This window comes from Oncorhynchus mykiss, chromosome 30 (genome assembly GCF_013265735.2).
Source record: "Oncorhynchus mykiss isolate Arlee chromosome 30, USDA_OmykA_1.1, whole genome shotgun sequence".
Lineage (NCBI taxonomy): Eukaryota > Metazoa > Chordata > Actinopteri > Salmoniformes > Salmonidae > Oncorhynchus > Oncorhynchus mykiss.
Window position 1 is genome coordinate 29,950,961 of NC_050570.1, and position 21,842 is coordinate 29,972,802.

A 21,842-nucleotide genomic window follows, 5' to 3' on the forward strand; every position below is an offset into this window, starting at 1 on the left:
ATGGTACTCCTTCCACTAAGCTGAGGGGGAGAAAGGGAGGGAGGGAGAGGGAACAAGGGAATAAAGGAGCAAGGGAGTGGAGGAGAGCTTAACCGTAATCGACACAAAGCTTCTGGGGATTTCTGATGGGCAGTTATGGATTCCGCTGCAGGTTAGCAAGGACACACACACACACATTCTGGTGGGCAATTCCACCACTGGCCCCTGGCAGTATGTGAGCGACAGGGGTTCCAACTAGTATGTGTGTGTGAGTGTCAGACCTAGGTTCAAATACATGTGTATTTAGTAATAGTTATTGAAAATACTTATTTGAGTATTTTCAAATACATAGCCCAAAACAATGTATTTTATTTGAATATTTGAATGGTCATTTGTAAAAAAACAAATAGTCTAGCAAAAATACTTTCAAAAACTTTCCTGGGATACTATTTGAAACCCTTTCAAACATATTTTCCCAAAACATATTTAAAATAGCCTCAAATACTCTGCTCTCAAAGTTGGACTAAAAATAAAATATGTATTTAAAATTCTATAAGTACATGGTTGATTCTTTTGCTAATTTTTAAGGTGACACATCCTCTAAAAAAAGAGGATACTGGTGATGAAGAGGAGGAAGGTCTGCAACCTGTAAGTTCCATTGACCTTGATGAAGTTCACTTTTCACAGCATGAACGTTGCTATACTCACACAATACTGCTCACCATTAAAGATTGCTTTCAGTCTGTATATAACCTTATGAAAGCCGTTTCCAAAGACATTAACATTGTCTCCCACTAACACAAGTCAACATTTGCACAGGATCGCCTTGAATGGGAGAATTGTCTGCAACCAGCCACTGTCACAAGGTAGAATTATCAACTGAAAATGTTGACACACTGCCTGTCACCAAGCTATCCATGCATAAAAAGTATATCCTCGCTGATGCTGTGGACATCCTAACCCCTTTGATGTTGCCACAGATTGTGTGAGCAAGGATCCAACATCATCATTGCCAACATCATCATTCCTATCCAGAGGACTGACTAAACATCTCACCAATTGCTCTACCAGGTACAATGAAAAGCTTGTCAAAAGAAGTTGTTGATAACTGTTTATGAGCAGAAGAACACATACCAGATTGCCTCAGTCTTGGATCCACAATTTAAACTGCCATGGTGCAATGCCACTGAGAAGGCTGTCCTTACTGCAGATATCATCGATCTTGCCACAAAGTTCACTAACACAACACAGGATGATCCCCCACCAAAAGCAAAGTAAAAGTTGGCCTTCTAGGCAGAGTTGCAAAGAAAAAGCCATATCTCTGTCCAGAGTCTGTGTTCTTTTGCCCATCTTAATCTTTTCTTTTAATTGGCTTTTTCTTTGCAACTCTGCATTGAAGGCCAGCATCCTGGAGTCGCCTCTTCACTGTTGACATTGAGACTGGTGTTTTGAAGGGTACTATTTAATGACGCTGCCAGTTGAGGACTTGTGAGGCATCTGTTTCTCAAACTAGACACTCTAATATACCTGTCCTCTTGATCAGTTGTGCACCGGGGCCTCCCACTCCTCTTTCTATTCTGGTTAGAACCAGTTTGTGCTGTTCTGTGAAGGGAGTAGTACACAGCGTTGTACGAGATCTTCAGTTTCTTGGCAATTTCTCGCATGGAATAGCTTTCATATCTCAGAATAAGAATAGACTGACGAGTTTCAGAAGAAAGTGCTTTCTTTGAGTCTGTAATCAAACCCACAAAAGCTGATGCTACAGATACTCAACTAGTCTAAATGCCAGTTTTATTGCTTCTTTAATCAGGACAACAGTTTTCAGCTGTTCTAACATAATTGCAAAATAGTTTTCTTATGATCAATTAACCTTTTAAAATTATAAACTTGGATTAGCTAACACAACGTGCCATTGTAACACAGGAGTGATGGTCGCTGATAATGGGCCTCTGTACGCCTATGTAGATATTCCATTACAAATCAATCATTTCCAGCTCCAATAGTCATTTACAACATTAACAATGTCTACACTGTATTTCTCATCAATTTGATGTGCTTTTCTTTCAAAAACAAGGACATTTCTAAGTGATCCCAAACTTTTGAACGGTAGTGTATACCAAATATTTTTTTGAAAATACTGTCTTTAAAATATTTCCAACGATATGTATTTGAAGTAATTGTAAATACATGCCAATACTTTACACATTGTATTTTGAAAAACATTCCAATATTCAACTACTTTTCTTTCAAATTAAGCTTATCTTATTACTTGTTTTCAAATGTATTGAAAAGTAGTGATGGGGAAATGTGAAATCAGAGTGGAGGAACCAGCTACAGGGATCTTAGGACACAAACTCTCTCCCTCTCTCACACAGTATAGCTTATACTGTACAATCTGTGCTCTTTTACAAGTTGAAGATATTATTTTACTACTACTGTGCTCTGTATTCAATATAATTTGACACTGATCCCTCTGAATGTTCAACGTGCACAACGTGGAATCAGCAACAGAAGAATAGTTTACCATTTTCAGATCAGGAAGAAAGATCTTTTTGCTTGCAAAGACTTCAAAGTCGTCATACCTGAAGTCAAAGTAAAGAGCCAAAAGAGAGAAAGAGATAAGATGAAGAGATGAAAAGGGAGAGAGAGACGAAAGGGAGAGATATGAGAGAGTGATCAATACAAACGCAAGAAAGAGAGACAAAAGAGAGGGAGACAAAAGATAGTGAGGAGAGAGAGGAAAGCAAGAGAGACGACAGAGAGAGACGCCAGAGAGAGACGAAAGAGGGGGATGAGAGAGACACGAAAGACAGACACTAAAGAGAAAAGAGAGTGACGAGAGAGAGCGAAATGAGAGAGTGGGAGACGAGAGAGAGCGACGAGAGAGGGAGAGAGGAAAGAGAGAGATGAAAGAGTAACGGAAATGAAAGAGCGAGGGAGACGAGAGATGGAGAATTGAGAGAGAGAGACAAAGAGAGACGAGGGATACAGAGATGAAAGACATGAGAGAGAGGGACAGAGATGAAGGAGCTGGAGAGAGACGAAAGAGAGATGGAGTATTGGAATGGTTAACAGCTTTGATAATAACAAAAGCAATGATCCCATGAGTGAACATGATACCAACAACATCAAAAGAACTTACCCTTACAAACACTTACAAAAGAGAAAGACAAAAGAGAGACTAGAGAGAAAAAAGAGAGAGAGACGAAAGAGAAAGAGAGATGAATGAGAAAGAGAGATAAAAGAGAGAGACAAAAAGAGAGAGAGATGAAAAGTGAGCATGAAAGTGAGCAAGGGAGAGTGACAAAAGAGAGCGAGACGCAAGAGAGACGAAAGAGAGAGAGAGAGACCAAAGTGGGATACAGAGATGAAAGAGAGAAGTATGAAAATGGTTAACAGCTATGATCCAAATGGAATCAATCATCCCATGAGTGAACATGTCCCCAACGACATCAAAAGGACATTAAACACCAATTTGAAAGACTGTTTCCGACCGTTCTACGATAGTTGCCGGGAGCTGACGCTGAGTAGTCCATGTGGAGTCAAACGGCATTAGGAGGACAGCTCGGGAACGTCTGAAAATGTATTTTAAAGAACTAATTCCAGCACTGAAAGATTCCAAAAAGTGGCTAATTATTTCAGGTTCGGTACCATTGTTGGGCTGCGAGTGTGAAAGATTCAGCAAGCTACTTGCAAAACACACCTGGCTAAAACATTACTGTAGCTCTTTTGGAATCATTTTTACAGATAATTTTGACACCTTTTGTAAACAAAAGATGAATGACGAATTCCATCCAAATCATCTTGGCTCCTGGACTTCTGTCCACGCACTTCAAGGCTACGTTGAGACATTGCCTTATCAATGACCCAAGCCCAGCTCAGATAAGCCCTACCATTGTGTCTCTGCTACTGAAAATGTTCATTGCCCCAGGGGTGTTGGCAGACACAATGTAAATAACTTAATTTATGTCCCTCTAACTGCCCTGAATGCCTCTGTTGGTCCTACAGCTATTGTATACAGTAATCATGTGCCTATGAACCATAGTTATACTGTTAGAACTGCGGCTGTGTGCCCTAGTAGGAAGTCCACTGTGTGCAGCTCACCCTGCAATATCAGGCGGAAATTTTGAAAAGTAGGGGGGTAGCTCTAAGAGGTTTTAAGGCAAGTTCTCTCTAGTTACGAGGCAAGGTCTGGATTTTACTCAGATCCAATTTAGACAACTAAATTCACATTTCATCTTTATAAAAACATTATCTTTGTTCTGGACATTTTCTTCACAAAAACTTCAGGTACATATTGTGAAAACTCATCAAGCTACAATGTTTTTGTTATAATATCGTCATTTACATTTTAATAACATAACAAAAACTACATTCATTTTCGTATTCCATCTACCGTCATTACTATCATTTTGGCTGACGAAGTCCATTTATTGAATGTTACTGTTCTGAAGTAGGTTCTCCATAGGCCCATCATACATTCCATTCCTCCAAACTGAGAGGACAAAGGCTTTTGTCTGCTGCCTTAAGATTTACAATGGGGGTGAGGTGTCATAAAACCGCCCACCTCCATACTTCTCGAGCTCCCCCCCTCTGGTGGGTGTGAGATATGTCTCTTGTGATCCACGGTAACCTGACCCGAACAAGCCAGTCATGACATATCACTACTAATGCTACAGAAATGTGCTTTAAATGCAGTATCGAGATCTATCGGATGTAGTGATCACAATATAAACTCAGCAAAAAAATAAACGTCCTCTCACTGTCAACTATGTTAATTTTCAGAAAACTAAACGTGTAAATATTTGTATGAACATAAGAAGATTCAACAACTGAAACATAAACTGAACAAGTTCCACAGACATGTGACTAACAGAAATGGAATAATGTGTTCATGAACAAGGGGGGGGGGGGGGTCAAAAACAGTCCCTATCTGGCGTGGCAACCAGCTGCATTAAGTACTGCAGTGCATCTCCTCCTCCTGGACTGCACCAGATTTACCAGTTCTTGCTGTGAGATGTTACCCCACTCTTCCACCAAGGCACCTGCCAGTTCCCGGACATGGCCATAGCACTCACCCGCCGATACAACAGGTCCCAGACGTGCTCAATGGGATTGGGATCCGGGCTCTTCGCTGGCCATGGCAGAACACTGACATTCCTGTCTTGCAGGAAATCACGCACAAGTCGAGCAGTATGGCTGGTGGCATTGTCATGCTGGAGGGCCATGTCAGGATGAGCCTGCAGGAAGAGTACCACATGAGGGAGGAGGATGTCTTCCTGTAACACACAGCGTTGAGATTGCCTGCAATGGCAACAAGCTCAGTCCGATGATGCTGTAACACACCGCCCCCAGACCATGACGGACGTTCCACCTCCAAATCGATCAGTCCTCGGTGTAACGCTCATTCCTTCGAAGATAAACGCAAATCCGACCATCACCCCTGGTGAGACAAAACCGCGACTCGTCAGTGAAAAGCACTTTTTGCCAGTCCTGTCTGGTCCAGCGATGGTGGGTTTGTGCCCATAGGCAAAGTTGTTGCTGGTGATGTCTGGTGAGGACCTGCCCTACAACAGGCCTACAAGCACTCAGTCCAGCCTTTCTCAGCCTATTGTGGACAGTTTGAACACTGATGGAGGGATTATGCATTCCTGGTGTAACTGGGGCAGTTGTTGTTGCCATCCTGTACCTGTCCCGCAGGTGTGATGTTCGGATATACAGTACCAATCCTGTGCAGGTGTTGTTACATGTGGTCTGCCACAGAGAGAATGATCAGTTGTATGTCCTGTCTCCCTGTAGCGCTGTCTTAGGTCCTGTCTTCGGCGTCTTAGGCGCCCTGGCCACATCTGCAGTCCTCATGCCTCCTTGCAGCACGCCTAAGGCACGTTCATGCAAATGAGCAGGGACCCTGGGCATCTTTCTTTTTGTGTTTTTCAGAGTCAGTAGAAAGGCCTTTTTATAGTGTCCTAAGTATTCAAAGTTTGGATTTTTACGACTTATCTTTGAAAGACAGGGTCTTGAAAAGGGGACGTTTCTTTTTTTCCCTTATTTTAGTAGCCATATCTAGGAAAACCAACGTTTCAGAGGCTGGGCCTAATATAGTGTATGAGCACATACAATACGTTTTGTAGTGATTCCAATGTTGATGATGTAAATAATATTTGCTGGTCTGTGGTATGTAATGAGCAGTGGTGTAAAAGTTGTTAAGAAAGAGTCGTACTTTGAACAATGTTTCATATTCAATTAACCGAAAATTAGAAATTGTCATCTGTATAAAGGCAGCCTTTTTTTGAGCCTTTCCTAGTAATCTACTAGAGAAACAATTTAGGTTTAGGTTTAAGTATAATTTATGTATGAGTGAAGCTTTCTGTGAGAGGTTCAAGGTTTTAATATTGAATCATTTCAATCCCCCAAACTCATATTCAATATTTAAATAGGCACGTTTAATTTTGTCTAGCTTAGCGTTCTAAATTCAATTTTATATTTTTTGCTCATATGATTTAAGAAAAATAGTTGTCTGGAGTAAGCAGCGCAATAAGTAAAAAACTAAACTGTGATAGGACTAAAGAGTTAATCAGTGTGATTTTTTTCATCAAAAGAAAGGTATCTACCACTCCATGGTTGCAGGATCTTGTAAATGTTTGCAAACTTTGTTGTGGTAAGATCATTTATATCTTTAGGGATATGAAAACCAAGTATGTCTACGTCACTATTAGCCAATTTATTGGTAAACTACAGGGTATTGTAAAAGTTGTCTCATTTAACGATCCAATACGTAATATGGTACAGTCCAGAGAGGCTGGAGAAGTGATCGAGATCTTCAATGAGACTGTGCAGTGATCCAGTTTGCAGACTTAAGAGGAAATGTGAAAGTTTTCGGCATACATTGACACTTTTATTTGGAAGCCCTCCTTGATTATTTATTATTTTACACCTAGGGATGAGGTAACATAGCATATTACTGCATCCACGCTGTAAATTTACAGCAGGGATGCTGTAATAGGTTTTACAGCAAGGAAAATCATGCTGTAAATTATATTACAGCATCACTGCTGTAAAGCAAAATTACAGTATTAAACTGGCAACTGTGGTGCCAGTATAATGCTGTACATTTACAGCGAAATACCTACAGTAATATACAATTATTTTACAGTACTAAGCAGCATTACAGGTTGTCTTTTAAGACAGCTCCCTGAAATGTAATATTGTAAAAAAAAAAAAAAAAATATGTGCACAAATATATATATTTATTCAAATTCATGACATGAATTGCACTTTATCCACAAAGAACAACATTTGACAAGAGCAACACTACTCCAGATAGTAGGGGAGAGAGAGAGACAGAGAGAGATACAGTGATATCAACCTTGACAAATACTGGCCAATAATGTACTTCACCAAACATAAACCAAGACATCAGAATAGGTCATTCTTGTAAATACAGGATTATGTAAGAAAAAAAAATCTAAACAGATCAATGAAAAATAGGAAAACAACAGTTGAATGGGGAGAAATTTGTACAAAAAACTATAACAAGAACTGCTTGCCTGCCTGTCTTTGAGAGAGAGATCGAGCGATAAATGGGCTGAGAGAGAAGGATGAATAGAGAGGAGCAAGCAGGGCTAGACTGGAGCCAGAGAAGCACGCTACCTACCGCAAGCCAACACAGGCTCCGGGATGGCGCAAGCAGATCATTTGCTGACCCAACCTGCATGGCAGGATTTATGCGAGAATGAGAGATGCAAACAAGTCTCGTTGGCATTCAGATTATCACCCCAATCTTTGAAACTCTGATCCTCCTTAGGTCTGATACGTCAACTAGGATAAACATGGAAATATAAAGAGAGATTGCTATTACTATCTCTACTACTATCACTACTCCTTCAGGTCTGCGAGAAAGCGTGTACCATGTGGTCTTGAGGCTCACTCCTGCTTTCGCTGTGCATTTGGTTCCTTCAGGGTTTATTCAAACCAGGAACCTGCACAACCCAACATAGAATATATTAAATCAGTTGAGGCATTGAAAAAATAACAATAAGAAATATCCTTGCAATGTAACTAACAAATGCTAAATGTAAGTGCTGGATCAGTGAACGTTCAATGCTTGCCTCTGTATCAGCTCCAAGGTTGCAGAGGCCGACTCCTGGTATTCTATGTTAAAAACATAGAAAGTGCTGAAGAGCACAGAGAGAGTAGCAGCAAAGTTGGACTCACTGTCCAAAACACAGACCACTCTCTCCTCGATCAACACCATGCATTTTGTGGAACCCAAATAGAGCATACCATAATTCACAAAAGTACGGGTGTTAGTGTACACTTACTAGACATCTCTAGGTACCACAATACTATAGATATTATATTATGTTCCACCTTAAATCAAATAAATGTATTACCAAGCATGATCAGCCTTGGTGTGTCTGGCAAAGGAAATTGCGATTTGACATCAACCCGGGTCGCAGTGACCTAAAATCACAAAACATGTAAAAAAATATTTAAATAATGTGTAATAGTACAGTATAAACACCATTAATCAATCATTAACCATTAATCAATTCATAAGTATAAAAACACTTCCTTACATCTACCAAGAGGAACAGAGATTCGTCCTTCTCTTTGAAGTGGGTCATCAACAAAAGAATGGCAGCAGTGGCTGTTAGATCGTCATTGCCTTTTATGTAACCGTCGATTTCATTCAGCAGGCACTGGATCTCTCTTCTCAACTTGGGCTTTTGGCTTTTAAAAAAGTTGACAATTCTCTTACCCTTGTTCAGGAGAGCTTGAGTCAAGTGACTGTCAATCAAGAGGATTGAAGTGGTTGCAGAGCAGTAACTTGGTGAAAAGAATGTGTCCTATCCATTTTAATTTTCTTTCAAAAAAGCACAAAGAAAAAAACTCTGTTAGGCTATGCGCTGCACTCCATATCATCACAAGAGGACAAACAATTTACAGAAACATTTGTATATTTCTGTACATTTATGTATTTTTGTAATTTCCATCCCTTTTATTGCATATGCCTCGCTACCTCATAGTATAAACCATTTATTTTGAGGGCAAACAAACTAACTATTTACAGAACCTTTTTAACCTTGTGTGTGTGTGTGTGTGTGTGTACACTCATAGAAAAAAGGGTTCCGAAAGGGTTCTTTGGTTGTCCCTATAGGAGAACCATTTTTGGTTCCAAGCAGAACCCCTTTGTGTTCCATGTAGAACCCTCTGTGGAAAGGGAGGAACCAAAAGGGTTATACATTTACCTGGAATCAAAAAGGGATCTTCAAAGGGTTCTCTTATGGGGACAGCCAAATAACCATTTTAGGTTCTAGATAGCACCTTTTTTCATAACAATTACATATATATGTTACATTTATCAATCAAGATCTCACCTCTTTGGTTGAAGGACTGAAGCAATTCCCGGCACTATATTGGCGTCAAATGGTATTTTATGTCCTCCGGCTGAACATATTCAAGGTCGTTAATATTCTCGACTCCAAAACTTGCCCTCAGATGCTCTGACAAAGATCTCACCATCTCGAGCAATTGGTGTTTAATTGCATCTTGAAGACTCTCCATGCCTACACTGGTTTAAGGTGAACACACTGAGAGATGCAGGGAAACAATAGAAAAACCTAACACTTTATAAACTGATAGTCTTAGTAATTATAAACCACTATCTTCATTAACACACAAACAATTAATCAGAGAATCTGGCATAAAATGAACCCCCAGATCGACCAGTGACACAGACTGATACACCCCAACAATTAAATGAACCTGTGATTCTTTGACCAGAATCAGTGAGATCTTTCTAAATGCGTATCCGTCATAATTTTCTCCCATTACAACATGGCTTCAGTGTATGTTTTAACTTTGAATACAATTTTAGACACGTCTGCAGTGCTTTGCTTTATGAACCCTTCTGAATTTACAGATCCCTGAATAGCGTTGTTATACACTGCTCAAAGGGAACACTAAAATAACACGTCCTAGATCTGAATGAATGAAATATTCTTATTAAATACTTTTTTCTTTACATAGTTGAATATGCTGACAAAAAAACACAAAACACAAAAATTATCAATGGAAATCAAACGTATCAACCCATGGAGGTCTGGATTTGGAGTCACACTCAAAATTAAAGTGGAAAACCACACTACAGGCTGATCCAACTTTGATGTAATGTCCTTAAAACAAGTAAAAATGAGGCTCAGTAGTGTGTGTGGCGTCCACGTGCCTGTATGACCTCCCTACAACGCCTGGGCATTATCCCGATGAGGTGGCGGATGGTTTCCTGAGGGATCTCCTCCCAGACCTGGACTAAAGCATCCGCCAACTCCTGCACAGTCTGTGGATGGATGGTTGGTGGATGGAGCGAGACATGATGTCCCATATGTGCTCAATTGGATTCAGGTCTGAGGAACGGGCGGGCCAGTCCATAGCATCAATGCCTTCCTCTTGCAGGAACTGCTGACACACTCCAGCCACATGAGGTCTAGCATTGTCTTGCATTAGGAGGAACCCAGGGCCAACCGCACCAGCATATGGTCTCACAAGGGGTCTAAGGATCTCATCTCGGTACCTAATGGCAGTCAGGCTACCTCTGGCGAGCACATGGAGGGCTGTGCGGTCCCCCAAAGAAATGCCACCCCACACCATGAACGACCCACCACCAAACCGGTCATGCTGGAGGATGTTGCAGGCAGCAGAACGTTCTCCCGGCGTCTCCAGACTATGTCACGTCTGTCACGTGCTCAGTGTGAACCTGCTTACATCTGTGAAGAGCACAGGGCGCCAGTGGCGAATTTGCCAATCTTGGTGTTCTCTGGCAAATGCCAAATGTCCTGCACGGTGTTGGGCTGCAAGCACAACCCCCATCTGTGGATGTCGGGCCCTCATACCACCCTCATGGAGTCTGTTTCTGACCATTTGAGAAGACACATGCACATTTGTGGCCTGCTGGAGGTCATTTTGCAGGGCTCTGGCAGTGCTCCTCCTGCTCCTCCTTGCACAAAGGCGGAGGTAGCGGTCCTGCTGCTGGGTTGTTGCCCTCCTACGGCTTCCTCCATGTCTCCTGATGTACTGGCCTGTCTCCTGGTAGCGCCTCCATGCTCTGGACACTACGATGACAGACACAGCAAACCTTCTTGCCACAGCTCGCATTGATGTGCCATCCTGGATGAGCTGCACTGAAAGCACCGCCAGCATTCAAAAGTGACCAAAACATCAGCCAGGAAGCATAGAAACTGAGCAGTGGTCTGTGGTCACCACCTGCACGCCCAATGTTTCAGTTTTTGATTTGTTAAAAATTTTTGAAATATCCAATAAATGTCGTTCCACTTCATGATTGTGTCCCACTTGTTGTTGATTCTTCACAAAAAAATACAGTTTTATATCTTTATGTTTGAAGCCTGAAATGTGGCAAAAGGTCGCAAAGTTCAAGGGGGCCGAATACTTTCGCAAGGCACTGTATTTATTTTTCAATCTCTTTTTCCATTTTAAAATTAAATATACCTTCCAGTAACCTGCCTCACTCAATGTGACACGGATCCGCTATGTTTTTAGACCCTATAGCCAGAACTTTCATCACAAGGTATCCAACAAATTAGCTAAGTAACTGGCTATTTAGTCATTGTTAGCCACTGCTAGCGGCCTTTACCCTCTGCTCAGGCACCAGCCATGTTTTTAGCCTGGATAATACCTGCCAGCCTCGGACAGTTTTTCTCCAATACAACGCCAGATTCCTGCCGTAAACCCTGGACCATTGATCATCACAGCTAGGTAGCTGCCAGTGAGTGACCAAGCGCCGAAGCTAGCCCTGAGCCAGGCACATCTCCTGGCTAGCAAACAAAATTACCACAACGACAATACCTCTTTCGCTATCTGGCCCGGTCCCTTCGTCGACACGGTGCCCCGTCGTACCACCATGACTGGTCCGCAGACGTAATTCCATCAGCTGTGCCTTCAACCGGCCTTTGCCGAACGATGGAGCATATGCTTCTCCTTACCCCGGACTGCTAACTTTAAACGTGTCTCCCGCGTGCTTGCATAGTAATGAATACCTAGCGGCTTCCCTGTTTCATCTATTGCTTTACATGACCCTTACTTGACCCTATTATCACTTGGCATAGCTGATAGCTGATGCCTACTGGATACATAGCTGATGCCTGCTGGACTGTTCATTTATCACAGTACTCCACTTTGTTTACCTTTGTTTATCTGTCGGCCCTAGCCCCGGACTCAGGCCCTGTGTGTAGTTAACTGACCCTCTCTGCCCATTCATCGCCATTTTCCCTGTTATTGTTGTCTTATCTTATTAGCTGTTGTTGTCTTACCCGTTGTTGACTTAGCAAGCTCTCCCAATCAACACCTGTGATTGCTTTATGCCTCGATTTATGTCTCTCTTGAATGTCAATATGCATTGTATACTGTTGTTTATTATCATTGTATAGTTTTCTGCGGAGCCCCTAGTCTCACTGTACATCCCTTAGAGATCTCCTTTGTCCCACCTCCCACACATGCGGTGACCCTACCCAGTATAACCAGCGTGTCCAGATATGCAACCTCTCTTATCATCACTCAGTGCCTGGGCTTACCTCCACTGTACTCGCACCCCACCATACCCCTGTCTGCACAATATGCACTGAATCTATTCTACCATGCCCAGAAATCTGCTCCTATTATTCTCTGTCCTCAATGCACTAGAAGACCAGTCTTGCCAGCCTTTAGCCGTACCCTCATCCTATTCCTCCTCTGTTCTTCAGGTGATGTGGAGGCTAACCCAGGCCCTGCTTGTCCCCAGGCACTCTCATTTGTTGACTTCTGTAATTGAAAAAGCCTTGGTTTCATGCATATTAACATCAGAAGCCTCATCCCTAAGACACTCCGTCAACCCTGATGTCCTTGCCGTGTCTGAATCCTGGCTTAGGAAGGCCACCACAAATTCTGAGATTTCCATACCCAACTACAACATTTTCCATCAAGATAGAACTGCCAAAGGGGGAGGAGTTGCAATCTACTGTCATACCTTCCAGGTCTATGCCCAAACAGTTCGAGCTTCTAATTAAAAAATTAAAAAATCTCTCCAGAAATAAGTCTCTCACTGTTGCCGCCTGCTGTAGACCCCCCTCAGCTCCCAGCTGTGCCCTGGACACCATACGTGAATTGATTGCCCCCATCTATCTTCAGAGTTCATTCTGTCAGGTGACCTAACTTAACACCCCAGCAGTCCTACAATCTAAGCTAGATGCCCTCAATCTCACACAAATTATCAAGGAAACCACCAGGTAACACCCTAAATCCGTAAACATGGGCCCCCTCATAGATATTATCCAGACCAACTTGCCCTCCAAATACACCTCTGCTGTTTTCAATCAGGATCTCAGCCATCACTGCCTCTTTGCCTGCATCCGCTAAAAGTAATTTCCTCACCATCTTAAATAAATGTAGAACTAAGAACAGATATAGCCCTTGGTTCACTCCAGACCTGACTGTCCCTGACCAGCACAAAACAACATCCTCTGGCGGGCTGCAATAGCATCGAATAGTCCCCGCGATACGCAACTGTTCAGGGAAGTCAGGAACCAATACACACAGTCAGTCAGGAAGGCAAAGGTTAGCTTTTTCAAGCAGAAATTGGCATCCTGTAGCTCTAACTCCAAAAAGATTTGGGACACTGTATAAATTCCATGGAAAACAAGAGCACCTCCTCCCAGCTGCCAATTGCACTGAGGCTAGGTGACCCGGTCCTCACCGATAAATCAATGATAATCGAACATTTCAATAAGCATTTCTCTACGGCTGGCCATGCTTTCCTCCTGGCTACCCCAAACCCAACCAACAGCTCCGCACCCCTCGCAGCTACTTGCCTGAGCCTCCCCAGCTTCTCCTTCACCCAAATCCAGATCGCAGATGTTCTGAAAGAGCTGCAAAACCTGGACCCGTACAAATCAGCTGGGCTAGACAATCTAGACCCTCTCTTTCTAAAATTATCCGCCGGCATTGTTGCAACCCCTATTACCAGTCTGTTCAAACTCTCTTTGGTTTCGTCTGAGATCCCCAAAGATTGGAAAGCTGCCACGGTCATCCCCCTCTTCAAAGGGGGAGACACTGTAGACCCAAACTGCTACAGACCTATATCCATCCTGCCCTGCCTCTCTAAAGTCTTCGAAAGCCAAGTTAATAAACAGATCACTGACCATTTAGAATCCCACCGTACCTTCTCCACTGTGCAATCCGGTTTCCGAGCTGGTCAGCCATGCTCAAGGTACTAAACAATATCATAACCCCCATCAATAAAAGACAGTACTGTGCAGCCATCTTCATTGACCTGGCCAAGGCTTTCGGACTCTGTCAATCACCGTATTATTTTCTGCAGACTCAATAGCCTTTGTTTCTCAAATTACTGCCTCGCCTGGTTCACCAACTCCATTGCAGACAGAGTTCAATGTGTAAAATCGGAGTGCCTGTTGTCCGGACCTCTGGCAGTCTCTATGGGGGTACCCCAAGGTTCAATTCTCGGGCCGACACTTTTCTCTGTATATATCAACGATGTCACTCTTGCTGCGTGTGATTCCCTGATTCAACTCTACGCAGACGACACCATTCTGTATACATCTGTCCCTTCTTCGGACACTGTGTTAACAAACCTCCAAATGAGCTTCAATGCAATACAACACTCCTTCGGTGACCTCCAACTGCTCTTAAATGCTGGCAAAACCAAATGCATGCTTTTCAACCGTTCGCTGCCCGCACCCGCCTGACTAGCATCATTACATCTGGCAAGACTCTAAACTCACCTTCCAGACTCATATCAAACATCTCCAATCCAAAATCAAATCTAGAATCAGCTTTCTAATCCGCAACAAAGCCTCCTTCACTCACGCCGCCAAACTTACCCTTGTAAAACTGTAGCGCGCGCTCCGGAAGGTATATATCACTGGTCATCCCCAAAGCCAACACCTCCTTTGGCCACCTTTCCTTCCAGTTCTCTGCTGCCAGTGACTGGGACGAATTGCAAAAATCACTGAATATGAATACTTACATTTCCCTCACTAATTTTAAACATCACGTATCTGAGCAGCTAACCGATCGATGCAGCTGTACATAGTCCATCTATAAATAGCCCACCCAACCTACCTATCCCCATATTGTTTTTATTTACTTTGCTGCTCCACACCATCATCTGCTCATCATCATCTGCTCATCTATCACTCCAGTGTTAATTAATCTGCTAAATTGTAATTACTTTGCTACTATGACCTATTTATTGCATTACCTCCTCATGCCATTTGCACACACTGTATATAGACTTTTTTTCTATTTTGTTATTGACTGTACGCTTGTTTATTCCATGTGTAACTCTGTGTTGTTTCTGTCACACTGCTTTGCTTGATCTTGACATAAATATCCCTAGAAAATATTCCTATTCATGAAAATCAAAAATGTAATATATTGAGACACAGCTTAGCCTTTTGTTAATCACCCTGTCATCTCAGATTTTCAAAATATGCTTTACAGCCAACGCTAGACAAGCATTTGTGTAAGTTTATCATAGCCTAGCATAGCATAGCATTATGCCTTGCTAGCAGCAGGCAACCTTGTCACGGAAATCAGAAAAGCAATCAAATTAAATCGTTAACCTTTGATGAACTTCGGATGTTTTGACTCACGAGACTCCCAGGTAGATAGCCAAAGTTATTTTTTTCCCAAAATATTATTTTTGTAGGCGAAACAGCTCTGTTTGTTCTTCACATTTGGCTAAGAAATCGCCCGGAAATTGCGGTCACCACAACCCCGAAAATGATTCCAAATTAGCTCCATAATATCGACAGAAACATGGCAAACGTTGTTTAGAATCCATCCTCAAGGTGTTTTTCTAATATCTATTCGATAATATATCTGTCGGGACAATTCGTTTTTCTCTAGGACCGATTAGAGTAATGGCTACCTCTTTTACGCGAGAATGTCTCTCGGAGCCACCATGTGACCACTTACGCAATGTGGCCGCCTACGGCTATTCTTCAACAGAAATGCGTAAAACTACGTCACAAGGCTGTAGACACCTTGGGGAATAAGTAGAAAGCGTAAGCTCGTTGATGGTACATTCACAGCCAAATAGGGAGTCATTGGAACGCAGCGCTTTCAAAACCTGGGGCACTTCCGGATTGGATTTTTCAGTTCTGTTTCAGTTCTGTTATACTCACAGACAATATCTTTACAGTTTTGGAAACGTTAGAGTGTTTTCTATCGAAAGCATATATGCATATTCTAGCATCTTTTCCTGACAAAATATCCCATTTGAAACAGGAACGTTTTTTTTCAAAAAATGAAAATACTGCCCCCTAGCACCAAGAGGCTAGCTTACCTGGTTAAATAAAGGTGAAATAAATCAAATAAAATAAAACATTTAGGGGCTTCATAGCCGGCCCCGGACTGGGGACCGGCCCCGGACTCGCTGCCGGCCCCTGGACTGGTGACCCTCGCTGCGGGCCCCGGACTGGGGACCCTCGCCGCCGTCCCCGGACTGGTGAACCTCACCGCCGGCCCCGGACTGGGGAACCTCGCCTGAGGCCCCGGACTGGGGACCCTCGCTGCCAGCCCCGGACTGGGGACCATCGCTGGAGGCCCGGACTGAGGACACTCGCCACAGGCCCCGGACTGGGGACCCTCGCCGCCGGCCCCGGACTGGGGATCCTCGATGCGGGCCCCGGACTGGGGAACCCTCGCTGCCGGCTCCCGGACTGGCCCGTGGAGCATGCACAGGACTCACCAGGCTGGGGAGACCGACTGGAGGTATGGTCCTTGGAGGAGGCACAGGATGAACCGGGCTGTGGGGGAGCACTGGAGATCTGGTGCGTATCCTTGGCACCACTCTTCTAGGCTGAATGCCCACTTTAGCCCGGCACCTCCAGAGCTCAGGCACAGGTCGAACCGGGCTGTGGGGCAGCACTGAAGATCTGGTGCTTAGACCTTGCACTGCTCCTCTTGGCTGAATACCCACTTTAGCCCGGCACGTGCGGAGCGCAGGCATAGGACGAACCGAGCTGTCACAGAGCACCGGAGACCCAGTGTGCAGAGCCGGAGCAGGACTCACCGGCCTGTGGAGGCGCACTGGAGCTCTGGAGCGTAGAGCTGGCAAAGTCTTCACCAGACGGCTAGCACGCACCTCAGGACGAGTATGGAGAGCTGACTCAGGTGACATTAAACTGAGGACACGCTCCATAGGGCGAATGTCGTGCCTCATGCACCAACACAACAGCTCTATCCTAACTCTCTCCTCCGATCTCCCCATCAACTCCTTACCTGTCTCTGCTTCACTCCATTCACTCCCCTCCAAGTTCACCTTCTTCTCTCCGACTCTCTGGTTCCAACCTCGGCGCCGCAGACCATTCTGTGTCCCCTCCAAATGTTTGGGGGGCTACCTCTCCTGGCCTGATTGGTCCTTTGGTGGTGGGTAGTTCTGTCACGGACGTCATCGTGGGAATGACCGGACCAGGGTGCAGCGTGGTAAGCGTACATTTTCCTTTATTTATATAAATGTTGCCTACATAACAAGAAACATACACTGCTCAAAAAAATAAAGGGAACACTTAAACAACACAATGTAACTCCAAGTCAATCACACTTCTATGAAATCAAACTGTCCACTTAGGAAGCAACACTGATTGACAATACATTTCACATGCTGTTGTGCAAATGGAATAGACAACAGGTGGAAATTATAGGCAATTAGCAAGACACCCCCAATAAAGGAGTGGTTCTGCAGGTGGTGACTACAGACCACTTCTCAGTTCCTATGCTTCCTGGCTGATGTTTTGGTCACTTTTGAATGCTGGCGGTGCTTTCAGTGCAGCTCATCCAGGATGGCACATCAATGCGAGCTGTTACAAGAAGGTTTGCTGTGTCTGTCAGCGTAGTGTCCAGAGCATGGAGGCGCTACCAGGAGACAGGCCAGTACATCAGGAGACGTGGAGGAAGCCGTAGGAGGGCAACAACCAAGCAGCAGGACCGCTACCTCCGCCATTGTGCAAGGAGGTGCAGGAGGAGCACTGCCAGAGCCCTGCAAAGTGACCTCCAGCAGGCCACAAATGTGCATGTGTCTGCTCAAACAGAAACAGACTCAATGAGGGTGGTATGAGGGCCCGACGTCCACAGGTGGGGTTGCGCTTACAGCCCAACACCGTGCAGGACATTTGGCAAATTCGCCACTGACGCCCTGTGCTCTTCACAGATGAAAGCAATTTCAAACTGAGCAAATGTGACAGTGTTCCTGAAACATCCTCCAGCATGGCGGTGGGTCAGTCATGGTGTGGGGTGGCATTTCTTTGGGGGGCCGCACAGCCCCCCAAATTGCCAGAGGTAGCCTGACTGCCAGTAGGTACCGAGATGAGATCCTCAGACCCCTTGTGAGACCATATGCTGGTGCGGTTGGCCCTGCGTTCCTCCTAATGCAAGACAATGCTAGACCTCATGTGGCTGGAGTGTGTCAGCAGTTCCTGCAAGAGGAAGGCATTGATGCTATGGACTGGCCCGCCCGTTTCCCAGACCTGAATCCAATTAAGCACATCTGGGACATCATGTCTCGCTCCATCCACCAACGCCACGTTGCACCACAGACTGTCCAGGAGTTGGCGGATGCTTTAGTCCAGGTCTGGGAGGAGATCCCTCAGGAGACCATCCGCCACCTCATCAGGAGCTAGCCCAGGCATTGTAGGGAGATCATACAGGCACGTGGAGGCCACACACACTACTGAGCCTCATTTTGACTTGTTTTAAGGACATTACATCAAAGTTGGATCAGCCTGTAGTGTGGTTTTCCACTTTAAAGAAAAAAGTATTTAATAAGAATATTTCATTCATTCAGATCTAGGATGTGTTATTTTAGTGCTCCCTTTATTTTTTTGAGCAGTGTATAAACAACTGTGAAGCTTACTAGGGCTATAGTGCCACTAACAAAGTCAACTATCAACAAAATACAAAGGGAAAAAGGCTGCCTAAGTATGATTCCCAATCAGAGACAACGATAGACAGCTGTCCCTGATTGAGAACCATACCCGGCCAAAACATAGAAATAAAGAAGCTAGAATGCCCACCATAGTCACACCCTGGCCTACCCAAAATAGAGAATAAAAGCCTCTCTATGGCTAGGGCGTGACAGTCCATTACATGAAATCCAAATAAAAATCAATTTAAATTACAGGTTGTAATGCAACAAAATAGGAAAAAAGCCAAGGGGGATGAATACCTTTGCAATGCACTGTAACTAGGTTTTAGGATATATGATAAACAGCGTAGCAGTAGCGTTTGTGATGATTCTATGCGAGAGTGTGTGTGTGTAGTGTCAGTATAAATGTATATGCATATTAAGTGTATGTGTATGTTTGAAAATGATGGAGTGAGTGTTTGTATGTGTGTGTGTGTGTGTTGGAGTGTCATAGAGACAGTGTAAACATGTAATTAAATAAAAGGGTAAACTTAGATAGTCCGTGTAGCCATTTTGCTAGCTATACAATAGTTAACTATTTAGAAGTCTTATGGCTTGGTGATAGAAGCTGTTCAGGAACATGTTGGTGTCAAAATTAATGCACTGGTACCACTTGCCATGAGGAAGCAGAGAGAACAGTCTATGGCTTGGGTGGCTGGAGTCTAACAATTTTCCTGGACTTTCTTTCACACCACCTTGGATGGCAGGGAGCTCGGCACCAGTGATGTAGTAGGCTGTCTGAACCACCCTCTGTAGTGCCATGTGATCGAGGGCGGTGCTATACCAAGCAGTGATGCAGCCAGTCAAGATGCTCTCAATTGTACAGATGTAGACATTTTTTAGGATTTTGAAGGCCAATGCCAATCCTTTTCAACCTCCTGAGGGGTAAAAGGTGCTGTCCCGCCTTCTTCACGACTGTGCATGTATTTGGACCATTTTAAGTATACTGCATCCCAGTCAATGTGGATGGGGGTGTGATCTCCTTGTTCTTACTGACGTTGAGGGAGAGCTTGTTGTTCCGTCACCACACTGCCAAGTCACTGACCTTCTCCATGTAGGCTTTCTCATATTTGCCCATGAGGCCCCCGTGATGAGGGTAAGTGTGGCAGAGGTGATATTTTCTACCCTCACCACCTAGGGTGGCCAGTCAAGAAGTCCAGGATCCAGTTTCAGAGGTAGGTGTTCAGTCCCAGAGGTAGGTGTTCAGTCCTAAGCTTGGTGATGAGCTTGGAGGGGACAAAGGTGTTGAGCTAAGGTTTTCCTCTTATCTAGGTGGGTGAGGGCAGTGTGGAGTGCAATTGAGATTGCGTCGTCTATTGATCAGTTGATACCTACCGGAGAGCTCTTTGTCTACATTCAGCATCGTTAACACCCTTTTTAGATTTAGCCCCACCCATCTCTTTAAGGATTCACATGTGAGGCTATGTACTAAACAACCAAAAATGTCAAAACGAAATGCTGGTTTAATCTACAGGTGTGTTCGTAATTTAATCTGGAGTGCCAGAGTGCTCTGGGCGTTCAAAAACTCAGAGCGTTTCTCTCTTAGAGTGCACACTGGACGCTCTGGCTGAAAAATAAGGTTGATCCGAACGTTCTGACCTAACAGCAACAGTCAAGCACCCAGGCTAACTAGCTAACGTTGGCTAGCTTGCTAGCTACTTCCAGACACAAATGAGAGAACAGCTCACTGTGACCATTTTACTCGCCCTAGCAGGTTAGGCTGTTTTTATGTTATCCAGAGCGTTGGTGACCATCATCTGTGCTGATAGCAACAATTTAATCATGATTTCCCCCCCCCAACGTTTACTGACACCGGCTATATTCAACAAGAGTGCTCTGAAAGGGGAGTAGAATTGTTTTACCAGCTACTTCTATTGACAGTTGCCGCAGTGACATCATAAACATTCTATTGAAATAGTTACTTGCATAGTGGAGTATTTTGTTTAGACATGTAGCTAGCTAGCTCGCTAAACAATTAACCATAATCCCAACTCATAACATTACTACCCTGCATGAATCTGCAGGTAGCTAACCAACCAGGTTTAATGTTAGTTAGCTAAAATGAGGCTATAACTAGCAATGCAAATGGCTCTGAGATACAAATAATATTACTACACAGCTTATAAACATAACGTTAGCTCGCTTGCCAGCCAGCTAACGTTAGCTAGCTAGCTAACAGTGGATGCATCTCGCTCTCGGATGCCATGGTTGCACTTAGTTTGAAGATGTAAGGAACCTTTTGTGTGTTCGCTTTTCGACTCTGTCTGCATATTTGCAATCAAAACAGCAGAACTCTCTCCATCTCCTTAGCAATAATACTCTAATTCCACTGATTTCAAAACTAGGTCCTACAGAAAGTGGAGAGCAACACTTATGCAGTTCTACTACTTGCTACTTGATATATTATTTTTAAAAGCCGTGTTCGAAATGATTACCTTCACCTGCTGACCAGTTCATATTATAGACAGAAGCGTGCTACACGGCAGACCAATCCGAACTCATCTCTCTGCATGTCCAGCCCACTCATTATCTCTGCCAATCATGGCTTGCGTAACGGTTGCTGGCTTTTTCCATGGCTAAACCAACTTGGCTTGTAATTGAACAACTTTTTTCAATATTACAGATGGCATACAAGTTTGTTAATAAGGCACTCCTGTGAAGTGATGCGCGGCGACATATGTCTAGTTTCCTGAAATGAGTCACAAATATCAGTGTTGTAAAGGGAAGGCCTACTGAAACATGGGTGGGATAAATTGAACTTTTCCCACCCATGTTCTACACAGGAAACCCAACTCTGATCCCCCACTCCACCAACTGGTTCCCCGACCAACCACATCAGATCTCCTCACATCAAATCTTTTTCAGAGCTGATTGGTCGAAAGACAAA

At 43.9% G+C, this 21,842-nt stretch overlaps 1 protein-coding gene and 1 long non-coding RNA gene across 3 annotated transcripts in view; both read right to left on the bottom strand.

Annotated features, from left to right (window-relative positions):
- The window catches only part of LOC110521697 (BMP/retinoic acid-inducible neural-specific protein 3), a 98,276-nt gene that overhangs the window by 57,159 nt on the left and 19,275 nt on the right, over positions 1 to 21,842 (bottom strand). The gene's annotated exons all lie outside the window — the stretch shown is intronic.
- LOC110521698 lies at positions 8,093 to 9,915 on the bottom strand. The gene is made up of 3 exons (XR_002473180.2): positions 9,360 to 9,915; positions 8,559 to 8,845; positions 8,093 to 8,442 (listed from the first exon to the last, which is right to left on the bottom strand). It is a non-coding gene; the product is annotated as an uncharacterized LOC110521698 (long non-coding RNA).